We start from the raw sequence: 20,186 nt of genomic DNA on the forward strand, positions 1-20,186 counted from the left end.
ATGATTAATCATATTCCAGAATTATGTGTATAGATTCATCAGAATATCTCACAATTATCTATCAAAGATAATATTATTTTTATTGCTTAAATGCATAGAAGTTATATAAAGTGCAATATCACAAAGCATATTGTCACATGATATCTTGTAAACGAAGTCATGTGAAAATCTAGCAGATTAATTCACTAAGTCATTGCCCACTTCAATATTCCAGAAATGCATTTGTGGAATTGCCATGTGAAGACTTCGAGAATTGCATAATTCGAGGGGAGTCAATCCCTAATTTATAATGTTTTTATTATCATCATATCATATGTATTGCACTCTTTTTTTCTTTATGGTTTTAACTCTCAAGTTTTCTCATATAAAGTTTTTAATGAGGCAATATCAATGCGAACATATAAGATAATATTTTCTCCTATGTTTTTCTTCACTGAGTTTTCAAAGAGTTTTTTAATGCATATTATAATCATAATTCTTCTCATATTTTTTCTATAGAGTTTTTGGATGAGTACTTCATTAATCAATATATGGATGATGATTCAATAAGGGGAGTATTACGATTGATTTCATCTCTACCCAACCGCATGCGCCCATGGCGGTTGTCGGACAGCCACCCATTGGGGAAAGGTTGCATCTCAACGGACACCCCTTTCATATATATATATATATATATATAGGACACCTATTTTATACTCCTAGGAGTATGTACTCCCACATGCAATATACCACCTAAACAAACACTTTATACTCTTTTATCATTTTAAGTATATTTAAAGTGATAAAGAAGTATAACTCATGTGTAAAAGTGGTATATAAGAGGTGGGAGTACATACACCCAGGAGTACATACTAGTTTTCCTATATAGGACACCTATTTTATACTCCTAGGAGTATGTACTCCCACATGCAATATACCACCTAAACAAACACTTTATACTCTTTTATCATTTTAAGTATACTCTAATACTAATTCTAAGATACTCCAATATGAGTTGTATGAAAAAAAATTCAATGTTAGCCTTTCATTTTTGCTATATACTCTTTTTTATACATAAAAGAAGTATATACACAAATTAAGATAAAAATCATGGAATTTCATAAAAATTTTCGTGAGATTTGTATTGTAGTATCTTATAATTACTAATGAAGTATATTTAAAGTGATAAAGAAGTATAACTCATGTGTAAAAGTGGTATATAAGAGGTGGGAGTACATACACCCAGGAGTACATACTAGTTTTCCTATATATATATATATATATATATATATATATATATATATATATATATATATATATATATATATAGCATGGAATTAATGAATGAATGCAAGAAACTCATTTGAATCTATCTACTGTGTCTCTATTGAGTTCTCAACAATTGCCTACTTCACCACAGAATAACTGGCCACTACCGGGCTATGTGTCACCGATACAGGATACTGATTCGGCGATATATGATTTTTCAAAAACAGCACTATAGTAATATAGAGGAAGTATCGGATACGCAAGTATCAGATATGGGTATGGCTGTGTTAGTGAAGTATCCGTGATACATAGCTAACGGTATTCAGAGAGCGGTACATCCTCCACTCTCACTTCCCCATTCCTTTCTATTCCTTCTTTCCTGCGAATCTCTTTTCACATTTTTTCACTTAGTAGAACTAATACTAATCTGATCAATGGATCAGACAGACTGCATCTCTGATACGCCGAGGTCCGTCTCTCTTCCTCCCTGTCAGTCACATTTCTTCAGTTGGTCCGTTTCTTAAAAAAAAAAAAATACAAACCAACGTGAGAGTTGACTGTTATAATAAAAAGATGAAAAAGCTTGACAGGCTAGAGTACAAAAGAAAACGAAGGGTGGCCAAAAGGCTATTATCTCCTAAGAAGGTGTTCTAGACGTCGTGCTCTCACAAAAGTACAACTAGCAGCTTCTTCTGTAAATTTTAAAAGTCTATAATTATTTTAATATATATAAAAAATCTATAACTTATGGTGTCTTTTAAAAAAACTAATTATTTTAATACTGTTGCAAAAAACTATGATTTTTTCACCGTGGGCCCACTTATCATCCTCTGGTAACATATGGACCCACGGTTAATTCTTCATAGAGGATGACAGGTAGGGTCATGTTGAGAAAGTTGTAGTTATTTGTAACAATTGTCAAAATAATTATAGTTTTTTACAATAGACACCAGAAGTTATATTTTTTATAATATGTGTAAAAATAGTTATAGTTTTTAAATTTTACTCTTAATTTTTTGGACGATCGGGCTTGTGTTGCTGCTCTTTATGATCAAACGTCCTTCTGTTTCACTCTTTCCAAATCTACCAACAGACTAGGATGATAAGGGATTTCGATCCTTGCTTTGGGGTGTTTGGACTGGCGGCCAGGACTGTCAAGTTTGTCCCTTTTTTCACTTTCTTTGTAGTCTATTGTTCTGTGATCTCCCGTTACTAATTGCTTCCATTGTATTTTGATGGATAAAAAGGAATGTAACAATCTCAACGAATACAGAAGCATGTACAAATTCATTTGCTCTGTAGTAATTAATCATCAAGCTGTAACAAACACTATACTGTGACGTACCTATACTCTACAGTTGGCCTTGCAGTTACCAGGATATAGGCTTGTCGGTGACAAGGGAATTAAGGGTCTTCAAGTCCCGAGATCAGAACAGCAGAATATCACGTTATGTTATTCCACAGGGATCACCTCCCCGAAGGCTGAGAAGAACCAGTTCCGGGAGGGACGCTCGAGGCCATGAACAGTTGGTCCTCGAGTACCCGTAGCTCCCCGAGGACCCAAGAAGAGGCAGTTCCAGGAGGGGTGCTCGGGGCTATGAACAGTGGTCCCCGAGTACCCAGAGTTCCCTGAGGACCCGAGAAGAGTCAGTTCCGGGAGGGGTACTCAGGGCCATAAACAATTGGTCCCCGAGTACCCAGAGTTCCCCGAGGACCTGAGAAGCCCCTTACCGGTGGACCCCATAAGGGCTCAACGTTGAGGTGTCAATCGGTGAGAGGCCTGATACTGCATTTAAGAGGGAGCGTGGCTTGTCACTTCCAACCACTCCCCCCCCCCCCACGCCTGTCATGCTGAGTACGTCGGTCCCTGCCACCGCTTGGTAGGAGGCATAGGGACATTTAATACGATGGGTCCCATCGCACGTCACCCTGGGAGGTCCATAAAAGAAACGGCTTGGAGACATCGTCGCCGGGCTCGAGGCGTATCACCTGCCCCCTGCCGCGTCAGACCGTGTCAGATCTGCTCTGACCGGACAGGCATGTGGGGCTATTCAGCGGTTGCCCGGTGGGTCCCCCCTACACCTGCTAAAGTTGGGGTGTAATGGGCGACGGGACCGGCCGAAGGGCGCATTTTTAACCCTTGTAACATCAAACTGTAGACTCATAATGGTTGCTTTCCATTTATGGCGTGCGGGAACTTGTGCCCCCGATTTGGGTACGCCAAGCCTTCCTCCGGTAGGATAAAAAGGGAGGGCACTTCGTAGAAAGAGAAGCTTGAGCAAAATGAGCGAACTGGAAGCTTGAGCAAGACGAGCGAACCGGAAGCAAGAAGCAAGACCGAAGCTCAAGACTTAGACAAAAAACCTTGTAACACAGAGATCCAGAGAAAGATATTCCAAGAGCATTAATAGCACATTAGACACACAGGAGTAGGGTATTATGCTCCGTGCGACCCGAACCTGTCTAAAACCCCTTGAGCATTTACTCTCACTGGCTGACGATCATCCGTTCCGCCTAGATCTCATACATTCGCATTAAATCCACATACGAGGTAGATCCAGAATCAGTCCCCCGGCCGAATCTCAAAAGGGATCCCTCAGGATCCCCGCTTGTGGTGTTCATCCACTGACAAGGTTATAGCTCAATGTTTCCAACCAATTATTTTCATTCAACTTGATTGCCAATTTCCTTCTAATTCATTGCAGGATTGCATCGAATTGTTCAATTTTCCTTGAACACTTCCAGCAGATCAAGCTATCACTACTATAAAAACAACATTCGCAATTGGTTCAAAATCGGCCATCACAGTTGGTTTCTAAAAACTATATGTGAAAACAGTTATCCCAATCGATATTTAACTTCACGGGCCTCTAAATTATCCTAGTCAGTTGAAAAGGTCTTATCCTAGTCGGTTATTGGCATCAATCGACTGGGATAAAATAACCAATTGGGATAAAACCCTTATCTTAGTCAGTTGATGGCAACAACCAACTTGGATAATACACTATATTATTCCAGTTAGTTATTCTTATCAACTGACTAGGATAATATTTTTATCCTAATTGGTTTCACATACGAATCGATTGGGATAATGGCAGTCCTATTTAGTAATAGTTTCTTCCCCAAACAGCCATTGTTCAGACAGAGTAGTTGCGGTCTAAACAGTGGTTGCTTCTTCATTCTACTACAAGAGGGTACTATAGGAGAATATTGAGGAGGAGATGGAGGAGGACCAAGTGATCTACCTAGCTTATTGATTACTTAGTTTAGATGTAGATTCATGATTGGTTTGCCCCATATTAATGGTTAGTTTGCTTAGGACTTGAAATTTTAATATAATTCATGATCCATAGAAGAGATCCACTTGGATCTAGCAATCTTTTCATGTAGAGATCACAAATCTTGCTCCAATTTGAGTTTTAATTCATTAGATGTAGATAGACTACTATCACATCACTAAAAATGATGTATAGAAAGATCTGTAAATCGGACTACCCTCATATTTTAACATTAGAAACTAGATAATATTATGAAACTAACACAATAAGAATCAGGTCAATCGGATTTTCAGATCAAGAGTTATGACCTCTGCAGGTAGACTATGACAGATAGTGACGAAAATTAATTAAATCCTAATTTTGAAATTTTTGCAACAATTACGAGAATTCAACCAATTAAACTTTTTAGAATCTTAACTAGATGCTTAGGATGATTCTGGATGGATCATATCAAGACAAATTACGTCAAACCAAAAGATAAAAAAAAAATCAAAAACTGGTACACAAAAATGAAAACATGGAGGAAAACCAAATCACCAACTCATCGACTTACGAATTTGATCTTTATTACATGGTTGAGTTCACAAGATGCATCTACATAACATTCCAACAAGAATTTCCATAAAATCCCAAACTCTATATTCTAACTAGTTGAATGTCCATGCGTTGTAACAGGAGCCAAAAATTTGCATAACATTGTTGACTTCTCTAAAACCAATCATCATCGTCAAAGTATCTTTCAAACTATAATCAGTTGAAGTTTCACACATACATTTCACATGCTATTATTACCATAAGTCCTATTAATACAAATAAACTCAAAAATAATGAGAAGAAAAAGAATACTATCAACTCCAATATTTCTAATAAGATCAATAAAAAGAAGATCAAAGACCTCCACTATCAATAACAAGACTTCTTATAGATAGGATATGCACTTCTTTTAATCGATATCTTATGTCTATAATTTCAAATGATTATTTCGATATCTAAATGACTTCAAATAAAAAAATTAACTATGAAGTTGTAGATCTCGTTGAGAGCTACAATTTTTATATAAAGTTCGTCCTCATCCGAATTTATATAAAAAATTATGAATTTTTTATAATAATCTATTATTCATTTTCAGAGGTGGTTCCAACCACGTCTGAAAATAGCATTCTATTTCTACAAACGGTTTCTTACGTGAACCGCTTATGGTATTAGATGATAGTTTAACTTAAAAAATTTATAACTTTTTCATATGAAATCGGATGAAGATAAACTTTATATAAAAATTGTAGCCCTTAATAAAATCTACGATTTTGTAGTTAAAAACTTTTTCATTTGAAGTCATTTATATGCCAAAATAATCATTTTAAGTTTCAGATAGAAGATATCAAAAGGAATGCATATGCTATTATGATCGATGATTAGTAGTTATGTGGTGGGACGTCATAGCCGCCGTGGTGCTGGTCAGTCCAAAAAAAATTGCTTTTTTTCAGGCTAAAAAATTTCGATTCGAGAACTGATTATCACAGGCGATCCACTTAAACGTAACAAATCAGTTTTCATATGCGGTTTCTTAAATGAAGTGCATGTGATAATAGGTTTCTACAGACAATCTCTTTTACTTCTGTGAAAATCGTTTATTTTTCGATCACATACAGGTACACTAAACACCTACAAAACAGATTAACATTCGTCTCTAAAAATAGTTTTTACAGTAGTAAGTATATCAAATCTGCAACTTAATTCGTTTGCCATCCAACTCGACGGTCCTTATCTTGGAGTCAATATTGTTACAAGAATCCAATGGGCAGCATTAATAAGTTCACAAAAGCTTTCACATGTAAAATAATAATTTCTCGACCAGATAATTTTTCGCCTTTACACTACGTACCCAATAGTAGTAATGAAGCTAGTGGTGAAGGAGCCATCTGAAAACCGTAAGACAAGACAACTTTTTCCAGCACCAATATAAGTACATAAACTTTGTAAATAGAAAGCTTATGCCAGTAGCAATGTAACAATGTACAATTCTCTAGCCCGTGCCACAACAAACATAGCAAAAGTCCACAAATATTTCAACAGGAAATACTCAACGAATCTAAAATTGCCAACTGAAGAAACAATGCCAATATGAGGTCAGGGTTTCCCTAAGTACACAGAACCGTTTCCCTAAGTACACAGAACCAGACCAATAATATGCGAAGCTACATATAGCTTAATGTCACCGTTCAAATAAGAGCGTAAAGCACCACAGCACATATACCCATATATCGGAAAAGCAAGAGTGCAAGACAAGGCATGACAACACAAACCCTATAATAATCTTATATGCAGTACAAATTTAGTTTCCAACTTGAGGAATCGCCGAGTTCATATACTGGAAAGTGCTGGGTGGCTAAGATTATCTTAATGCATTTGAAGCCCGACAGCTCTAATCTTAGACAAACACATGCCGTCTGATCATGAATAGCTGGATTGCTTCAATGCCCCATCTTTGATGCAGTTATTGAATTGCGGCAGTTAAACTATCAATTTGACACAGAAAAACAAATAGTAAAGCAACTATCAAAGCCACATGGGCTAAACCATAGAGAGAGATATGCTCATAGACCATCGAACGTAATAAGCAGATAAAGTCAGAAAGATGCAAAGAGCTATGCTCCACTTGCCCATGCTACTTGTGTGTGTAATTGCTGAGATTAATAAAAAAGAAGTGTAGCCTTGCCGGTGCTCGTGGAATGAACATCTCAAAACACCCAAGAGCTTGTTCCCGACTTCTAGATGCAACGATCATTCTAACTACACCCTCAATTTAATTTCTGCATCCGTTTCATAAGTACACCAATATTTCTAATCACTCTTAGAAAGCAAACAACAATAAAAAAATACAGTTACACAAACGGCACCCCGGCCCCAAGTGCCGTCATGTGGTTGGATTCATTCACCCATTCACATTTGACACAACCATCTACACAGACTGATCTGGGTACCAGATCCCCATCAACACTACTCCAAATCACACGAAACATGAAATATGACCCCGACGCAATCAGATCTCACACAGATCAAGAGAGAACAGAGAGATAGGAAGGCGCTAAGAGGTTCAGGGAACTCACCGTTGTCTCCGATAAGGAGCAGCTTGATGAGGTAGTCGTAGTCAGCCTGTGCCCTTGCTGGAGGTGCCGCCATCGAGTGTAATGAATTTTTTTAGAAAAAAAAAGAGAGAGATTTGACCAAAATTTTTGACTTTTTGATCCTTTGCTTGTATGGACGATCGGAGACCGTGGTTGCGTTCATCTCGTCGAGACGAACCCATTTTGCTATTCATATGTTCGTTCCGGGTACTTTGTGACCCGTAGCAAGTCCAATAAATTTAGACCGTTTGTTATTTTAAAAAAAATAAAAAAAAACAGATAAAGCCCCGGATGGATTGGTCATCACCCTGACCCATCCAGAGCCTTCGAGCCGCCTCCCGTTTTCTCTCTCTCTCTCTCTCTTCTTGGAAGGGGAACTGTTCAGTACGTGGTTGTCCAGGCCACAAGGATATGGTGTGTCGCAGAAACCCGAACAGTCGTATCAGGTGGGAACCAGTATCTTCTTCTTCTGGGGTTTCTTCTTCATCTAAGGGATCAGTACATGTATTGGCTGCTACTCCTACTCCTACAGTCATTACTGGCCCGATGGCTCCACCGATGCAGTATTATCTTCCTTCTACAGTTCCCACTGGGCCTTATTGGTCGCATCAGCCTATGATTCCTCAAGGAACTTCTACACCGACATTGCCGGTGGTTAGGGCATCTTCTTCCCACATTGCAGGAACCTCTTCATCTCAGACACCTTCTGGGTTATATACTTTACCTAGTGCTGAGACCGGAGGTCACAATGACGTGGTGACAGGTATCTTACCCGTGGACTCCTTTGATGCACATGTTTTATTTGATTTTGGAGCTAGCTTTTCCTTTGTCTCGGTAGACTTCGTTAGACGAGCGAGACTATCAGTACAACAAATTGGGCAATCTGTGGTAGTTAACTCCCCCAGTGGTCTTATATCCAGTTCTTATGTTTGTCCGGGGTGTGTTATAAATATTGGAGATGAGGAATTCACAGCTAACTTGGTGATGATCAATTTAGAGTCCTTCGATGTTATTCTTGGTATGGATTGGCTTGCCCAATACCAAGCCATTATCTCTTGTTCTTTGAAAATCATCACCTTGCGAGCTCCATCAGGAGGGGAGATTATTTTCCAAGGGAAGGCCTTGCCATATGCACTTTCCATGTTGTGCAGGATTTTCCCTAACCGATGGATGTGGAAATCTGGTGCTCTCTGGTCACTGGTTGAAGGGCAGGATGTCACTCTACGCGTGGAAGATATTCCAGTAGTGTGTCGTTATCCTGATGTGTTCCCTAGTGAGCTTCCAGGATTACCTCCTGAACGAGGACCAGTCTTTCGTATTGAGTTGATTCCAGGTACACAACCTATTTATAAGACTCCGTACCGAATGGCTCCAATGGAACAAATGGAATTGAAAAAGCAATTTAGATGAACTCCTTGCTAAGGGATTTATCAGACCAAGTACGTCGCCTTGGGCTGCCCCTGTTTTATTTGTGGAAAAGAAAGATGGCACTAAGAGGCTTTGTGTGGATTATCGGGCGCTTAATCAAGTGACAATCAAAAACAAGTATCATCTACCTCGTATTGATGATCTTTTTGATCAGTTGAGGGGTGCTATGATATTTTCGAAGATTGATTTGCAGTCGGGTTATCATCAATTGCGAATCCGAGATGAGGATACTGAGAAGACGGCTTTCAATACAAGGTATGGGCATTTTGAATATGTGGTTATGTCTTTTGGACTAACGAATGCCCCTGCTGTTTTTATGGAAGCCATGAACTGGATGCTCCATGAATATCTGGATGTCTTTGTGGTGGTTTTCATCGATGATATATTGATTTATTCCAAGTCAAAAGAGGAACATGAGGTGCACCTCAGTTTAGTGTTGGAGGCTCTTCGAAAGAATAAATTTTATGCGAAGCTAAATAAATGTGCCTTTTGGCTTGAACAAGTAGGTTTTCTTGGACATGTTATTAATCAGCATGGTATTACTGTGGACCCAAAGAATGTTGCTGCAGTATTAGAATGGTAAAGACCATCTAATGTGACAGAGATTCGAAGTTTTCTTAGACTCGCTGGCTATTACCGGCGCTTTGTACAGGATTTCTCCATTATCGCAAAACCTATGACTAGACTTACTCAAAAGGGCATTCCGTTTGTATGGACTGATGAATGTGAGGTCAGTTTCCAAACCTTAAAGAATAAGTTGGTGAACGCCCCTATTTTGGCTTTGCCCGAGAGTGGTAAGCGTTTCACAGTTTACACTGATGCTTCTTGAATTGGACTTGGCTGTGTGCTTATGCAAGAAGGTCAGGTAATTGCATATGCTTCCAAACAATTGAAACCTCATGAACAGAATTATCCCACTCATGACTTAGGCCGTGTTTGTTTGAGCTTCTGCTTTTGAGCTTCTCTGAAAAGCAGTGCTTTTGGCTTTTCTGAAAAGCTGCTTTTGGAAATAGGTTGTTGGCTTCTACAATAAATTTTTGGCTTCTCAGCACATAGCTTCTCAGAGAAGCACATCTCAGCGAGCTTCTCAGCTTTAGTTCATTTTCCTCATAAACAGGCTTCTGGCTTCTCCAGAAGCCACTTCTCCAGAACCTCGTTTGTTCTGGCTTCTGGCTTCTGGCTTCTGCCAGTAGCAGAAGCAGTTTCAGAAGCAGCAAACAAACACAGCCTTAGAATTGGCTGTAGTGGTTTTTGCCTTGAAGAGTTGGAGGCATTACCTGTATGGTGAGTCATGTGATATTTTTACTGATCATAAGAGTCTCAAGTACATTTTCACTCAAAGAGATCTGAATTTGAGATAGCGAAGATGGTTAGAATTAATCAAAAACTATGATCTGACGATTCAGTATCATCCTGAAAAGGCAAATGTGGTAGCTGACGCCCTTAGCAGAACAGGTGTACCTAAAGCAATAATGTCCTTACATTCAGACTTGGATCGGATGGGGATATCTTTTTGCTTTGCTGGCACTGTGCAGAAAGAAACCCAAATGATCATCCAATCTGCTATACCTGAATGTGTACGTGAAGCTCAGCAGCATGATCGTCTTCTTTTAGAAGTTCGAAAGAAAATTTCAACAGGAAAATCAAAAGAGTTTAGTGTGGATGAGCATGGTACGATACGCTTTAGAGGCCGTCTTTGTGTACCACAGAAGGCAGATGTGAAAATGGATATATTGAGAGAAGCTCACCGGACTCCTTATACTATTCATCCAGGTGAAACCAAAATGTATCGAGACCTAAAACAAATTTTTTGGTGGAAAAGGATGAAAGTGGATATTGCTAAGTACGTTGCAGCTTGTGGTATCTGCCAACAAGTAAAGGCTGAACATAAAAGACCTGCAGGATTAATGCAATCCTTAGAAATCCCAGAATGGAAATGGGAACATATCACTATGGACTTCGTTGTTGGGTTGCCTCATTCACCTCGAGGCAGAGATGCTATTTGGGTTGTCGTGGATAGGCTTACCAAATCTGTACATTTCATCCCAATGAAGACAACCAGTTCGGCACATGATTTGGCTCCCTTGTATATCAGGGAAGTAGTGAGGCTGCATGGTGTGCCAAAATCGATCATTTCAGATCGGAATTCCAAATTTGTATCTCAATTTTGGCAGAGTTTGCAAAGTACCTTGGGCACAAAACTTTCTCTTAGTACAGCCTTCCACCCTCAGACGGATGGTCAGTCAGAGCGGACTATTCAGACTTTAGAGGACATGCTTCATGCTTGTGTCTTATCCTGGAAAGGCAATTGGGAAGGTCATCTAGCCTTAGCAGAATTTGCTTATAATAATAGCTATCAAGCTAGTATTCGGATGGCTCCTTTTGAGGCTTTGTATGGCCGAAGGTGTGTTTCCCCTTTGTGTTGGGATTCTGTTGGAGAGAGATCACTACTTGGTCCAGATTTGGTTCAGCAAACATCAGAAAATGTGCACCAAATACGTCAGAACCTGTTGGCTGCTCAAAGTCGACAGAAGAGCTATGCAGATATCCGGAGACGAGACCTAGAATTTACAGTTGGTGACTATGTTCTTCTCAGAGTATCGCCAACCAAAGGTGTTGTACATTTTGGTATCTCTGGGAAGCTTAACCCGAGATACATTGGCCAATTTCTAATCTTAACCCGAGTAGGCAGTTTGGTGTACCGTCTTGATTTACCAGACTCAATGAGTGGAGTACATAATGTCTTCCATGTTTCTATGCTAACAAAATATCTGAGAGATCCTGAGCATAAAATTGATGTTGAATCAATCACGATAGAGAAAGACATGACCGTAAAGTGCCACCCAGTACGTATTCTGGATTTCTCAGAGCGAGTTATGAGGAGGAGAACTATCAAGTTTGTGAGAGTCCTTTGGACAAATCAAACAGAACGAGAAGCAACTTGGGAACTTGAAGAACGAATGCGCAAGGAGTATCCTGAGCTCTTTGAGACTGGTGAGTCATAAGTTTTGAAATATTTTACTTCTATTCCATAGTTGCCATGGAAGCGGCAGAATTCGGGGACGAATTCCTTTAGGGGGGGGGGAGAATGTAATACTGAATTTTTTTGAGAAAAAAAAAGAGAGAGATTTGACCAAAAAATTTGACTTTTTGATCCGTTGCTTGTATGGACGATCGGAGACCGTGGTTGCATTCATCTCGTCGAGATGAACCCATTTTGCTATTCATATGTTCGTTCCGGGCACTTTGTGACCCGTAGCAAGCCTAATAAATTTAGACCGTTCGTTGTTTTAAAAAAAATAGATAAAGCCCCGGATGGATCGGTCGTCACCCCGACCCATCCAGAGCCTTCGAGCCGCCTCTAGTTTTCTCTCTCTCTCTCTCTCTCTCTCTCTCTCTCTCTCTCTCTCTCTCTCTCTCTCTCTCTCTCTCTCTCTCTCTCTGTCTCGCGCCGAGCCCCGTCACCGCGCGTCCTGCCGCCTCTGCACCGTGCTGCGCCGCCGGCCGCCGCGCCCCCTGCTGTCGCCGTCCTGCTCACCGCTCGCCGGTGCTGTGCGACGCCGTCGCCGCTGCTGCGTGCGCCGGCGCCGTCCTGCCGCCGGCGCCACCGCCTGCCTGCGCTGCAGTGCACGCCGGTCGCCGCGCTCTCTCTCTGTGTGTGTGTGTGTGTGTGTGTGTGTGCTGACCGAGAGACAGAGAGAGCAAGCAAGAGCCGGTCGAGCAAGAAAAGCCAGGAAGAAGAAGCCAGGAAAGAGAAAGGAAGAAGGAGAAAAGAAAAGAAAGGAGAAGAAAAAAAAGAAAAAAAGAAGAAAAAAAGAAGAAAAAGGGAAAAGTTGGAAATTTCGTAATTTTGTCAGATTCGTCGTCAATCCTTCGAAGGTGATTCCTTGGTAATTCCTAGATGTTTGTGGTTAGATTAAATCAAATCAATCAATTCCTGTCGTATCATTTCATGTGATCAATAGTCTGATTCATTTCGATAATCATTATTGATTCGAAGATACGACATCCGAGTCGAAGTATTCTTTTCGTTCATCGGAGCGAAGTCTAATTAGTGAGAATTTTGGTTCGACTCTGAATTGGAAATAGTGTATCATTTCATGTGATACAGTTTTCTGTTCGATTTTTCGAAATATAGGCGTATCTGCGACGTTTCAGGCGTAGGGGTGACGCTTCATATTTTATGTGTTTTAAATGTGTTGTAGTGCTAACAATATACCTGTACAGGTGGTACTACTTCCGGACGTTCTTGATCGAAATTTCTTCGTCGCTTTTGGTAAAAGGCAAGTAACGTGGGGGTGTGATTCCGTGCTATGTTTATATTCATGTCTTACTTCTTTTGCAAATAAAATCGAAGTATATGGTTTTTTTTAATTCATTCAAATCATGGATGATGTTGCATTTGATTATTTAAATCCATGCTTTTCTTATTGATTTGGATGGTACCATTGTCATCATGAACCAGTTTGGTGTTTTTTTTTATCACGAGTCATTCAAAAGGAAATTAAGAATTGACGTCAATTCACATGCATACATTTGCATTTATGCATTTCATATGGTGATAAAGGCCGATCACTGCCATCGTGCGTGATTCGTACTGGTAGATGGAGTTGCATGAGAAGTTGGCATCGTCCAGCTCTCAAATGGAGTTGCATCATGGCATTCATACATCTTTTTATGATATCTGGAGAATACAGAATTCTGGGAGTTGAATGCCATATTTTTTGTGGGAGACCGGGTTGGAGTCTGTTGTTACTTTCTTGACAAATACTCTGAAAAGATGTTCCCTTTAAAACCATGTGGTTTTTCTTGTCATTGTGAGAAGAATGTTCGATTCCCAAATACTTTTGAATTGAGTGAGATGTGTTTATATTCATAGCTGTTACTTGCTGAGCTCGTCTCACCCCCTGTTAAATCTTTGCATGTATGTTTAGATGTTGACGTGCATTTTTGGGGGATGGATCTTGGTAGTTGCACACACTACCTCATCACAATGTCGATAACTCAACCGGTGTTTATAAGTTATGTTTTTGGTAGTCTGTCGTTTGTTTTGTATATGTGGTGGTAAGACGCTGGTAGCGTCGTGAAGGTTTCTATATATATGTTGGTTATATCATATATTGTCTACCTGTGATTTTTTTTTGTGGTCAGTTATACCGTCCTATAAAGCAAATACTGCCAAAATTTCCTATTTTCAGATAATTAGGCTTAGTTGTAAAGTAGGGTGTTACAGCTTGGTATCAGAGCCTAGGTTTTAGGTTATAGGATACGAAGTTAATAACTTGACACACTTGCACATGTAGGATGGGAAGGGTTTGCATATCTTTTCATATGCCTTGTTCCGCTATTTTCCCTTTAGTTCATTTGTTTGAAGTATGTTTGCAGTTTAGTGCTTGTTTACTTATCCATTGTGGTGTTTGTAGCTATGCCGTCAAAGGTGCGAGGTCGTGGTCGAGGTAACGAGGCAGGTCGTAGTCGTACAACAGTCCCAGGTCGTGGTGATGCACAGTTATCAGCTGCTGATGTTGAGTCCTCTCAACCAGGAAGTATTAGTCAAGCGGAGCTAATGACCACTATGAAGGAGATACAATAAGAGCTAAGAGCAATGAGGCAGGCTGTTCCAAATACTCCTGCTGTTGTTAGAGTTGTGGCACGTGAGACACCTGAAGGGGGTGCTACTAGTGGGGTAACGCTCCGTGAATGGGTTAGTATGAAATTGGACTCTTTTGATGGATCAGGGACTCCAATTCAGGCTGTAGATTGGTTTGCTTATATAGAAATGCAGCTGGATGCTTTTGATGTGTTGCCTCGAGATAAGGTTAGATATGTGATACAGTTGATGAAGGGAGAAGCCCAGATCTGGTGGAGAGGTGTACAATCAGCTAGGACTGTTGCCTATGGGGATCTTACATGGTCTGAGTTTGTCAGACAATTTGAGAGGAGATTTTATCCAGCTACTTTTTTGGATAAAATGCAAATTGACTTAAACAACTATACACAAGGTCAGAAATCAGTGGCAGAGTATGAAGTGAGCTTTAATCAAATTGTGCGCTTTGTACCTCATGTAGCCCACGATGATGCAGAGAAGGCCAGACGTTTCAGACAGGGTTTGAAGCCTTTTATCCGTCATGTGCTTGGTGCTTTTGTTGTTACAGATTTTCGCTCTATGGTTAAACAAGCTTCTGGTGTTGAGTTGCAGCAATCTTACACTGATGATATTCGCAAGATGTCGGAAGCGGATCAGCATAAAGGACCAGAAGAGAAGAAGAGTCGTTTTGGTGGTCCCATCCATAAGAAGTACAAGGGACAACAACGTCACCAACCATACCGTGGTGGACCCTCTCAGATACATCCTCCAGGCACCAGTACCCAATTTCGTACAGTGGTTAAACCCAGTTTTGGTTTGGTGTGCTTCAAGTGTGGTGATTCACAGTGGTTAAACCCAGTTTAGATGTTGACGTGCATTTTTGGGGGATGGATCTTGGTAGTTGCACACACTACCTCATCACAATGTCGATAACTCAACCGGTGTTTATAAGTTCTGTTTTTGGTAGTTTGTCGTTTGTTTTGTATATATGGTGGTAAGACGCTGGTAGCGTCGTGAAGGTTTCTATATATATGTTGGTTATATCATATATTATCTGCCTGTGATTTTTTTTTGTGGTCAGTTATACCGCCCTATAGAGGAAATGCTGCCAAAATTTCCTATTTTCAGATAATTAGGCTTAGTTGTAAAGTAGGGTGTTACATCGAGCCCTACCTCTCAATCCCTAGCACCACCACCAACAGCAACAACAACCAGATCAGATTAGAAACAGAAACAACCGAAACGAACCAAGCGGCGGAATGACGAGCTGAACCGAGAGGGGAGGCGCACATGGGGGGGTGATTCTGCTTCATGTCCCCTCGCGAACAGCGGTGGAGCACAGGACGTGGAGCGGGAGGCCGAGGCGTCGCGGGCATGGAGAGGGGGCACCGGGTTTCCCTAGCCCTTACTTGATCGAAGGAAGGGGATGGACATGTTAGGTGGTGGAAGCGGTCCGCCTTTGGACTTTTTTGGGGGGAGGGCCACCGTTTCGTCTCCTGTATTATGCCTAGAAAGGAGCATGCACCACGCGCCATCCGCGTCCTCGATGATGTCGGTGACTGTTGCTTGGGAGGGCAGTCGTGTAGGATCCGCGTCAGGAGGGAGGGGACGACTGTGCGAGGCTGGTCTTCGGCGGTGGCGATGGCGGTGATGGTGGCGGCGGCTAGGGTTAGTGGTGGCAAGGGTTAGCGCACCAGGAGACAATGATGAAAAGGACATAGAGGAAGCAAATCATAATCACTCACGTCTTGCGCTTATCAAAAAGCTTATTCATCCTCTCCTAGTGTAGGATCCCAAGGACGATGAGTTCAAGAGACATGCTCTCTCGATCACTAATGTCTTGCACTTACCAAAAATCTTATTCATCCTCTCCTGATGTAGGATCCCAAGGTGATGGGTTCAAGAGACATGCTCTTAGATCATCGGTGCCACTTCTAAGTGCACATATATATGATAACTATGATGGTGTGTGTTCTAATCTAAGGCCCTAGAGAAATTTAAGGTTAATTTTCAATTCACTTCATCTATTTTCACATATTGGCAAATGATGATGTTGGATAGTTAGATGTTATTTGCTCTTCCTAAAGCTACTGCATGAGTGCTATTACATTCGGTTAATACTTCTACACACAATATCTTGAGAGAAAATTGTTTTTACTTGTAATGTGTTGCTATCCAAATTCTGATATCAATCCCTAGGGAAGTTCATGTTCATGTGTCAATGATGATAGTTGGTGTCCCATGAGGTTTTGGGGACTACATTTGGATGTAGTTATTCTCTTGTGCCTCTCATGCTTAGGATTGTATTATTTTCTTCATCGAGTATATTACAGAGATACATGTGTAGCCATATTACATATATATTTAGGATATACTTCTTATATATATATATTTAGGATATACTTCTTATATATGATTGTGCTAGTCTATTAGTTTTTGTTCATGATTTATGTAAGGATTAAATTAAACCTAAAGGTGTAGAAGTCAGTTAAATTGGCCACCATTCTATGTCTAACCAACCACACCTGGGGAGTGGTTAGTTTGATTGACGGTGGGAGCTGGTTTAACCGACTGCTCAAAATATTGGAGTCAATTATGAATAACCAACTCTAATACAGAGAGTATTACAATTAGTTTTTGCAAACGAACCAACTGTACTACATTGAACATTACAAACAGTTCATACAAAAACCAACTATAATAAGGAGTATATTACAATCGGATTTGCAAACGAACTGGTTGTACTATGTTGAGCATTACAGCTAGTTTGTTTACAAAACCAATTGTAATACATAGACTATTACAGTCGGTTATGCAAACAACCGTCTGGAATGCTCAATATGATAGTCGGTTCATATGAACAATTGACTGGTATACGGAGAACATTACGGTCAAATTTGCAAACCAACCAGCTAGAATACTCAGCATGCTATAGTCGGTTCACAGGAAAAACTGACTGCAGTACAAAGACTGTTACAATCGGTTGTGCAAACGAACTAGCTGGAGTGCTCAACATGGTACAGTTGATTCATAAGAAAAACCGAATGCAATGCGGAGACTATTTTAGTGGTTTCGTTGACTAACTCACTGATTATTACAGTCGGTTCTCGTAACTGACTAGACTAATTGCTGATTTTTACAATCCTTTTCTTCCAATCGATTTTCAAACTGACAGTAAAAATAGTTACAAACCTACTGTGAAAACAATTTAGTAGTGACAGCCCCAACGGCTCCCTGTTCCTCGGCCACCAGCGACGCAGGAGCCACACCGCCGTGAGCCTCAGCAGCCACCACGACCTCGGTGGCCAACACCGCCTCCGATGCGGCCGGAGCCAACAGCATCACTCCGGCAATTGGAGGAAATGTCTTCGGGCCGCTCCCCTGTAGACATGGCCGAGCCGCCCAGGGAAAAATCCCCCGTGCCCTCAGCTGTCTGCATCGCCACCCCCTCCATGCCTGAGGCTTCGGTGTGCGTCATATTCTCAACCGCATTGGCCACCGCCGGAACCTGCGTGTCAAATGAGTTACCAGTGTCGAGGACATGTTGGTGGGGGCTGTACATATCCTCCTGCATCTCGCCCTCCGTGGGGATCTCTTCCTCCGCCACCTCGACGAAAAGTCTGTCCACCGCCATGTCGGTAGCCTCCGTAACAAGGCGATTTATTTTCGCCTGTACAGACTCATCCTTGCCTCGGAGAGGAGTCAACCAACATGGTACTGCCGCCGGCAGCAGCACCGCCGTTGGACGAACCATCTGCCCTCATGTCCACCCCCGCAGCCACCATTCAAGCCCTGCCCACAGCATATATGTAATGCAGTGGGGAAGAACAAGAAAGATAGATCTTTCAAAAAAAATGCAGGGCAGTAGATCGCTAGTCATTTTCGTGCACATATTAGCATTAGATGATCAGATTGATAGAACAGAACACGAATGAGGTATGATGCAAGGAATTGCATGAGTGCCATATTGGCATATAGCCATATTACTGGAACTCCAATGATCAGCTAACAATTAGGGGAAGTGAAGCTGTATATAACTACGCAATATTTTCGTACATAGAGGCAGAGAGCTCATATATGTAGTGTTTAAGATCACCTGCACGAGTAAAAGTGTCCCAGATGCTTGGGTTCCTTCCATCTTCGTCGGTTGCTCCCACATACTACATATACACATATGCACAATTAAAACAAGAAATCAAATATCAGTTATCACACACACATCGAATTGGCCAGAAAAATATTAGAATTTCGCGTTGTGGAAAACACGAGAAGGTTTTTTTCATGTTTGTACCTGGTACGCCGATGTGCCGACCCCAAAGACGAGGTCCCTGGGGAAATCTCGCCTTGTGACGTTGAGAGCTCGAGCTGCCGGCCTGCCGTTTCCCCCTGCCATGGTACTACAAGAAGCCACAGCAGCAACAGAAAGACGTGCCAGTAGGTACAAGCACTACTACACAATAGACGATCACTGTCGGTTCCAATTTCACTGTTGATTTTTAAACCAGTAGTACGCAACGGGCGATGATAGTCAAATTGCTATCGCTGCCGATTATTGTCCACCAGTAGTTTTAGTATTTTTAGGAAAAAAAAAATCCCAGGCGTCGCTCGGCCCCCCGCGGCAGCTCCGCCGCCGCTCGCTGGCAACCACTACTACTTAAGCTCACCGATGAGGCGTCTCGCCACCCCACAATCTGGATTACACATACAATCACCGAGCTCGAGCCACCCTCCCTGAAGCACCATCACAACACACATGGTCATGGAAGCCGGGGAGCGTGCAGCCGCCATTCAAGTGTGGAGGAGGCCATGGAAGAGGTCACTCCCATGCCGAAGCATCACATCTCCCGCTCACATCACCCTGGATCTGGTTGCCATGGATCTCGCCGTCACCCTCCTGCCTAGATCCGCCGCACGCGTGTGATGGGAGGAAGCCTCACCGGATCCGTGAGGAGGGTGGTGAGGGCAGCGACCGTGAGCTTAGGAAGAGGGATGGGAGGTGGGTGGCAGCAGCAATGAGCGAGAGAGAGGAGAGAGAGAGCGAGGAGTGAGGATAAGACTGTGATGCTCAGACTTAGATTTTTAGGGACAGAACGAGCGTACGTGAACGTGAGACAAATATGGATTCAATACAAATTTAGGGTCTGGTTCTATGTTTCACTGTCGATTGATAAAAAAATTAGTACTAATACTATAACTGTCGGTTTTTAATTCGAATCGGCAATGATAATAACCTATCACTACCAGTTGTTTTCTAAAACTAGTAATAATAGTAATTTTCTTACGAACTGATAGTGATATAATTATCACAGCCAGTTTTAGATGATTTGACAGTGATGAGACAGTACATATAACCATTTATATAGTGGTGAAGTAGGGCTGCACGGCATGGTGACCTCCTCTGAACTTTGCTTCTCAAGTCCGTTACGTACAATGTGCCTCACTTGTAAACTTTCAGCAGCAGGGCATGCACAAGAAGTGAAATAACCATTTTGGACATTTACAATACCCGCTCACCCACTA

The sequence above is a fragment of the Phragmites australis genome, chromosome 9, assembly GCF_958298935.1.
Source record: "Phragmites australis chromosome 9, lpPhrAust1.1, whole genome shotgun sequence".
Taxonomy (NCBI): domain Eukaryota; kingdom Viridiplantae; phylum Streptophyta; class Magnoliopsida; order Poales; family Poaceae; genus Phragmites; species Phragmites australis.